The following is a 6,429-nucleotide window of genomic DNA, read 5'->3' on the forward strand; positions in this document are numbered from 1 at the left end:
TTCTTGTCTTGAATGGGCTCATTACTGTCCCTGGAAAGTTATGGAACAGTGGCTCTCTTGTGGTTCCAAACAGAAGCATCTGTATTACCTGAGAACTTATTAGACATGTAAATTCTCAAAACCCACCAGCAGACCTTTTGAATCAGACTCTGGGGGTGGGACCCAATCTGCTTTACTAGGCCACCCAGATGATTCTGATGTGTAGTCAAGGTCAAGAACCATTGGTATAGACCATTACCTTAGCAGATTCACCTGTAGACTTTATTGGCCCCTGAAAGCAATCAGAAGGGGAACTGGGCAAAGGTGAAAATAATAGCCAACTATTAGTCTTTTTGGAAAACATTCAAGTGAAGCAAACTCTGTGATGAGGTCTACACACCCTACCCTTCCTTTGCTGAGGGAAGCAGCAGAGTGGCGTGTGTTGGCCTACATGACAGAAACATACTGGCCCTGAATGCCTGTCATCTTAGAAAAAAGTCCAGTCCCCAGAGGGAGGCAGCCATCCATCCTGGGATGGTCCCTGCACTTGGTATCCTGATTCCTGTCACCTCCCCTTGTGTTGCTTGTTTGCCTGTGCCAATCCCCAGTTCTGGTAGCCTTTCTCCATGCCTCTCTTCTCCTGTGACTCAGTCCAGATATGGGTAACTATGAAGTTAGGCTCTTGTACTTACTAGCATTTGAGCTTTCTGTATCTTAGTTTTCCTTACCTTTAAAATGCAAATAATTGTACTCATCAGTGTTACTGTGAAGATACAGTTAGAATGCAACATAAAATAACACGGAACAATTTCTAATCATTACTCCAGCCAGTAATGGACTTCAGAATCTTACATTACAAAATATAACAACAGATATGTAAAGATACTTCGGAATTTCTTGGATAAGAATGGGATATACAAATTACCCAAATACTGTGCTCAGACCTGGCGGTAAAATCTGAATGTGTTCCGGGAGGACAAGTGCAGACCTAGGGCCGTGGCCAGTGGGAGAGAAAAAGCACCGGGAGCTTGGAAAACATTTCATTGACTATCTTATCACTACTGTGATTTTATTATTTCTGCACAATCGTCTTACAAGGTAGAAGAAACGATGATGTTAATTTGTTTTCAGCAACCAGAGGGAGTTAATCCATACCCACCTTGCTCTGCCGTGTCCCACCCAGCAGTGGCAACATAGCACACATTTGAAGAGTGGGAGTTATCTGTATTCTTCCTCAAGAGTCCCGAGTATTCAGTTTTGTACTGGTCTGTGAACAGCAGTAGGGCATCTTCTGGGCCCTCTGGCTTTGAGCATGCCTTTCCTTACTAAAGGAGCTGACTGAGAAAACCCATACATATATGAAATTAGCAGTATGACCTTCATTTCTCTAGCATTGTTTTTGGTTTTTTTAAGTCTGAGCTCTTTTATTGACTTTTTTAAAAAAATTGTGGCAAAATAATTTACCATTTTAACTTAGAAGCGTGTAATTCAGGGTCGTTAATTACACTAATGTACAACCATCACCACTAGCTATATCCAAAACCTTTTCATCATCTTAAACTGAAACTCTGTATCCAATAAAAAGTAACTCCCCATTCCTCCATCCCCCAGACCCTGGTAGCCACTATTTTACCTTGTCTCTATGAATTTGCCTATTCTAAGTACCTTATGTGAGTGGAGTATCTGCCCTTTTGTGTCTGGCATGTTTCACTTAGCATGTCATCATGTATCCATGTTGCAGCATGTATCAGAATTTCCTTCCTTTAAGACTAATATTCCACTGCTGCACATGCCACGTTTTATTCATTTATCTCTTGTTTCTACCTCTAGGCTGTTGTGCTGTGAACATGAGCGTACAACTATCTCTTTGAGTCTGTTGTTTTTCATTCTTTTGGAAATACACTTGAGGAACCACCCATGTTTCCCACCACAGCTACACCATTTGACATTCCCACCAGCAATACACAAAGGTTCCAATTTCTCCACATTCTTGCCAGCACTTATTTTCATTATTGATAATGGCCATCCTAAAAAGACCATTAAAGAAGCATCTCATGGTTTTGATTTACATTTCCCTGATGACTAATGGTTGAGTATCTTTTTCTAGCACTGTTTGTAAAAGTGTTTCCCAAAGACCCCTCATCTATCAATCAGTCAGCTAGGTTTTTTGAGAACTGCTAACTAACTTAAATTCCAATTCAGCAGGCCTATAGGTGAGGGCTTGGGAATCTGTGTATTTAGCCAGTGCTCTCCACACTTTTTATGTGGGCTTTTAAAACTCTTCAAGTATTAAAACTATGTAAAGCTTTAAGTGCCTTGGTAATCAAGAAATTTTACACTGCTTGAGGCACACGTTTACTTAGCTCTGCCCCTTCAGTGGTTTTCACTTGGCTCTGCCCCTTCTGTTTGAACCTTACTGTAAACCATGTCAGAGATTTACTGCTGTTAATCACCTGTATGCAGTGGAAGATGCCATCGGAGTTGAGTGACCCTATTTAACATCAGCCTACAAATCTCGGACCATTGCTAAGGTCTCCTGACTAAATGAGTGGATTTAAAGTGTACTAAACATACCTGAATTTTTCTAAATAAGGGGAGGTAAAAGTTACATGCTGAGTGAAACACACAAAATTTCCTTCTCTCCTTTTCTTCCCGGGACATCATCAGTCAAGATCTGCATTCTGGTCATAGCACAGATCCTCTTCATAAGAGCGGGGTTGCAAATTCATTTCCATTCCCAGTACCATCTGAGTTGCAGAGGCTGCTTGAAATGCAGAGGTTTCTGATTCCCATCATCTGAACACAGTGACTAGTCATGTCTACCAAGAGGAGCTCCCGGCACTCGGTGACTGGTCCACGTTTAAACCTTACCAAAGTCTACCATGTTGTGAGGTAACCAGCTGCTGAGGGTAGAGTGGGCTGACTTTGCATTTTCCTTTTATTGACCACTGAAATGAGAAAAACCTTCCTATAATTAAGGGGACTTGACACTAAGCCACAAAGAATGTTAATTTTGCCAATTCTTCTTCCAAATCCAAAGTTTATTTTGTCTGGGACTATTTGTTAGATGTAAACATCAAGAACATTTGTTTTTTTAATTAAGTGTAACATGTTCAAGCTCACATTATTTTGGCCAAAATGCGTTGTATTTGAGTGCCCATCTTCATGAAAATTTTATCCAGCAGCTTAAAAAGTCAAGACTACGAAAGTACAGTCATTATCCAATTTGATGATTTATGATCCAATGCTATGCTTTTTTGTTTTAATAACATTTAGTGGATACTGCAATGAAAATTAGTTACTAAAAAAATTTTTAAAGCACCAGAACAGGAAGGAAATACTAAAAGGATCTGAAGGGAAACAATAGGCAAACGCACTGAATGGCTATTGAAATGTCTTTAAACAGCTGTATCAAAAGTTTCTTTTTTAATGTAGGAAAAGCTTTATTTGCTATGAAAATTCACTTATTTGGAACATATTAGGTATGGTAGGTACTATCAATGAGCTAAAGAATGTATTTAACATTCTTGGACCTCATAAAAAAATCTTTCATATTAAAAATTTTTTAATTAAGTTCAGCTCTAACATATTGTCAGTACATTTCTAGGCAATAGGAACTAAAACCCTTTAGGCCAAATCCTAATCTTGACATGACAGTGCAAGCTTGTCAAAATGTGACTTTATTATAAAACCAAGTATTCCTTCAAACCATTGTTTCTACTTTTCAGAATTTAGAAAGGCCTAAGAAAAATAAATTATTTTCAAAGAAAATTCTTAAGGCTGTATAAAGTTAAGGAAAATGGTTGGGCAGGCAGTGAGGCTATAGTGCCAGGCATAAGGATAAGCACTTTCCCGCACTTAGCCATCCTCATTCCCTTGTGAGGTAGACACAACTACACCCTTTACAGAGAAGGAACTTCGAGCAAAGTCAAGTCAAAGTTAGTGAGTAAAGGGTCAGAATTCAAACCCAGGTAGTTAGAACCTACATCCCACACTTCACATTTTAGGAGATGCCTGAATTTGGTGGATGATGCTGTTTTTAGGAAAATGTGAGTTTCTTTTGGTAAATGACTCAACTAGCTTAAGATCATACGCAGTAAGCCACCAAATCATCCTTTATGTTTGGAACATGCACAGTAGGTAGGTGGGGAAGAGAATGACTTAAGGTTCTAGCAGTGCATTCAATCTATAGATTTTCAAAACGTTCTATCTGTACCTTTCTTATTTAACTTACATAAACGACTACAGTACTAGTTGGTAGGTCATACACTCAATTCACCCTATGTGTTCTAATCTTACTCTAGTCTAATGCACCAGTCACAGACTGGCCCGGCCCCCAGGTATGTTTAAGTCTGATCCAGTGTTTTGCTTTTCAGTTTGGGTTACTTACCAGTTTTTCCACTCAGGAACCTGAGTGAAATAAAATTCCATTAGTAAAATCATTGCAGATGTTCCTGCATATAGAGCTCTTGAGCTTGGTCGGCGGGGGGGGGGCAGGGAACATGACTAAGATTTTTTGGTGAGCCAAAAACATCTATAGCCATTTGCTTCGCTTAAGTTTAAAGTTTGTAAAATTGTGGGCCTTTTAAATTAGAAAGTTATACATATTATAATAAAAACCACTCAAAGCAAAAGAAAAAATTCCCCAACAATCGTTAGCATATTAAACTGGTTCATGATTCAGTTCAACAGGATGAATTCAAGTTTAAGAATGTAAAAGAACAAAACATATCCCCTACCCCTACCCTATATATAATCCCCTGAAAGAAAACACCAAGACACCAGAAGGGGTGGGGGCATCAATAGGAAAAAGTAGAATATTGATTATAAATATAGATGATTTAAGAACAAGAGTTAGATCTCATAAATCTCAAATGGACCAAGAAATACGGCTCTAGGTCACATCATCCCTATAGGCCAAAAATATGAAGACAAATAAATATAGTTAACAAATAGTAAAATATCAACCTTATTACCTATCAAACACACAAAATTTACTATCTTAAGCATAAACTGGCAAAACATGAGGTTACAATGAAAGGCAAAATCCTTCACACTTGCTACTGTAAGTTTCCACTGAAACCTCTCCAGAAAGCAATGAAAAAAGTATCAAGACCTTTAAAGAAAATAAAAAACCCCAAGAATATAACCAGAAAACATAGAAATGTTCACAGGCTATTTATAATTAGCCAAAAAAATTTACCTGGAAAAACTGGGCAAAGCAAATATCCAACACTGGCGACCTGGCTAAAACTACAGTCAGTCTTCACAAAAATTACCCCAAATGATGTTTTTCCAAGATTATTAAATGCTTGGATGATCATGTTATGTGTAGGGGTGCGAGGGAGTTACATAGTTACACAATCCCAAATTATATGATTTCAAAATAAATGTGTGTAAACACATGTAAATACAAAGAACTAGAAACACGAAAATGTAGTCGTCTGAACGGATAAGACTACAGACTCTACTGTGTGTGCCAAAGTCGATATATTGAACACATATATCAAAGAAATGTTTTATAATCAAAGAAACATTTTAAACTATTTTAAATACAAATGATATACCTCCACAAAAATATTCAATATACTAAATGAGGAGGAAAAACTGCTTTTCTAAACACACATGCTAATAGGAAACAGACCTGGATATACGTTGGTGGTTGCCCTGTTCCCTTTTGCCACAAAAATGGCTACACACAAGCACAAGTTATAACCAATTCAAAAAATAATGCCTATGTAGGAAAGAAACTACACAACCACTTTTTTTTTTTGCCGTACGCGGGCCCTCTCACTGTTGTGGCCTCTCCCGTTGCGGAGCACAGGCTCCAGATGCGAGGGCTCAGCGGCCATGGCTCACGGGCCCAGCCGCTCCAGGGCATGTGGGATCTTCCCAGACCGGGGCACGAACCCGTGTCCCCTGCATCAGCAGGCACTCTCAACCACTGCGCCACCAGGGCCCCTACACAACCTTCTTTCCTGAAAATGGTTAACAGAAGTAAATTTTGTTATCCAGAATTGGGGCGGGGGGGGGGGGGGCGGCGGGTTTAAGGGGAAGTCCAAATTATTTTTAACTGACTTCCTATGTTTAGGGTACCCATAAAAACCACACAAAATAAAATGATCTCTGGCCAATCAGAAGGCAATTTCAGAATCTTGCTAGGTGCTTCAGGCTAACTCACATCAGTTAACTATATGGTGCTAGTTACAGGTATACTAATAGCAGCTAACATGTTGGGTTAGCTTATTATGTACAGAGCACGGTCCTAGGTAACTTGTATCCATCCCATTTAACCCTTGGATGTAGCTACCATAATTAACCTCATTTCAGTTTACACTAGTAAACTGGAACCCAAGATCACACAGCTGATTAGTAAGTTACAGCTAGCATAGGCATGTAGCCCCTGAAGTCTGGCTGCAGAAGCCAGGCTCTTAACCACAAGGCTATAAA

Source organism: Phocoena phocoena, chromosome 20 (genome assembly GCF_963924675.1).
Source record: "Phocoena phocoena chromosome 20, mPhoPho1.1, whole genome shotgun sequence".
Lineage (NCBI taxonomy): Eukaryota > Metazoa > Chordata > Mammalia > Artiodactyla > Phocoenidae > Phocoena > Phocoena phocoena.